Source organism: Delphinus delphis, chromosome 11, assembly GCF_949987515.2.
Source record: "Delphinus delphis chromosome 11, mDelDel1.2, whole genome shotgun sequence".
NCBI classification, from domain to species: Eukaryota; Metazoa; Chordata; class Mammalia; order Artiodactyla; family Delphinidae; genus Delphinus; species Delphinus delphis.
In genome coordinates this window covers 52175104-52177240 of record NC_082693.1, presented here as the reverse complement: position 1 = coordinate 52177240, position 2137 = coordinate 52175104, and the positions used below count along the sequence as shown (strand labels likewise).

The 2137-nt window shown below is 40.7% G+C and overlaps 1 pseudogene; it reads right to left on the bottom strand.

The window, feature by feature from the left end:
- Positions 1-600: 600 nt before the first annotated feature.
- Positions 601-1373, bottom strand: LOC132433233 (large ribosomal subunit protein uL6-like; annotated as a pseudogene).
- Between the last annotated feature and the right edge of the window lie 764 nt (positions 1374-2137).

Genomic DNA, 2137 nt, shown 5'->3' with positions numbered 1-2137 from the left:
TGAAAAAGGTTTCCAGTTTGAGGATTACTGGTCTACCCTTTTTCTTATGCCTTGAGGGCAGGGACCCTAAACTGGAATCAAATGGCCAGCTGGCTCTTCCACTTGTCTACCTGCCAGAGACCTAACCTCTCTATGCCTCTGTTTCTGCATCTGTAACATGGGGTTAATTGTAGTTCCTACTTCGCAGGTGGTTGTGAGGATTAAATAAGAAAATATATGTAAAACACTTCCTGCCTACCTAGGACACAGTAAGTTTGCTATAAATGGTGGTGGTTGTTTGGTTGTTACACATCTTCTTTTCTCTCCTTCACTCCCCAAGTTCTATCTCCAGTTTCTGGTAAGATATGCTTAGAAGTAGAAGACCCATAAGAAGTGTTTGTTTTAGTTCTGACATCACATTGATGGCTGATAATAGGAGTGAAAAATTGGTACCCTTGCCCTGAAGATGGTTTGTGCAGTGTTTACTTTTTTTTTTTTTAAGAAAAAGTCCCAAATCAAAAGAGCTTTTATTGAATCTTTAATATATCACAAATGAGTCTGAAGAATCATCTGGTATCTTTCTGTTTCTGTAGCCAGACCACTCGGATCTTGTTCATCAGCCTACTGAACTGTTCCTTTTTCAGAAACATAGATACCATCCAAAAATTTTCTGATGTCCTTGTTTTTAACTGTTGTGGCTTGCTAAATCAAAGCAGCTGAATTTTTTTTAAACATCTTTATTGGAGGATAATTGCTTTACAATGTTGTTTTAGTTTCTGCCGTATAACAAAGTGAATCAGCTATATGTATACATATATCCCCATGTCCCCTCCCACTTGCGTCTCCCTCCCACCCTCCCTACCCCACCCCTCTAGGTGGTCACAAAACACTGAGCTGATCTCCCCGTGCGATGCAGCAAGCAGCTGAATTTGACACAAGTTCAATATCATTTCCTTCAAGAATCAGCTCATCTTTCTGGGCTTGAGATACTGAACAAGCAACGCCTGGCCTCATCTGAGCCCTGCGGATGTATTTTTCACCCCCAAAATTTCAGATTTCAACAAGAGAACCATTCTCCTGAATAACAACGTTGATGGGGAAGTGAGCATACACAGACCTCATGTATAACGGAAGCCCATTGTAACACCCTTGATCATGTTCTATACATGACTACAGATAGTGTAAACAGTTGCCAGTTCCTTTCTATTTCCCTACCATTTGTCAACTTGGAGACTCTTCTTTTTCTTTCCAAGGAGACTGAGTTCTACACTGATGTGATTGAAGCCCCATTGCAGGGTGCCTCTGGGGCCCTTCACAATAACCGTGTGTCCCTTTGGAGTAACGTGGACATTTTTTGGAATGTCGACAGTCTGATTGTTGAGAATGGTCTTCATTCTTGCAGCAGATGTGGCAAAGAGCTCCTTTTTTAAAATTGAATATTGCTTTTAGGTGGGTCAGGCACTTCTAAGTTCTCACAGTAATCCCTACACCCTGTCGTTTTCTACACAGTTACCTGACTGACCCTGGGAGGAAATCAGCTTTCCGCAAGCCTGCTCTACCTACACTCACTCATCTTTCCCTTATGTACTCCGGGCCTATCACTGCCACGCACCCTGGCTTCCACTGGCTTTTCCCCTGAGAACATCTTTTTTTATGATAAAATACACATAGTATAAAATTTACCATTTAATCTGTTTTTAAGTGTACAATTCACTGGTATTAAGTACATCCACAATGTGGTGCAACCATCACCATTATCCATTTCCAGAAATTTTCCATTATCTGAAACAGAAACTCTGTCCCAGTTAAACAATAACTCCCCATTCCACCCTCCTCTCAGCCTCCAGTAACCACTGTTTGACTTTCTGTCTCTATGAATTTGCCTATTCTAAGTATACCTCATACAAGTGGAATTATACAGTGTTCATCCTTCTGTGTTTGGCTTCTTTCACTTAGCATAATCTTTTCAAGGTTGTGGCATGCGTCAGGATTTCATTCATTTTAATGGCTGAATAATATTCTATTGTATGGATATACCACATATTGTTTATCCATTCATCTATTGATGGACATTTAGGTTGTTCTGCTGAGAATATCTTGAAGCTCACGGTGCTGGCTCATCCAAGTTCTTCAATCTCAGACAAACTTCCCTTCTTGA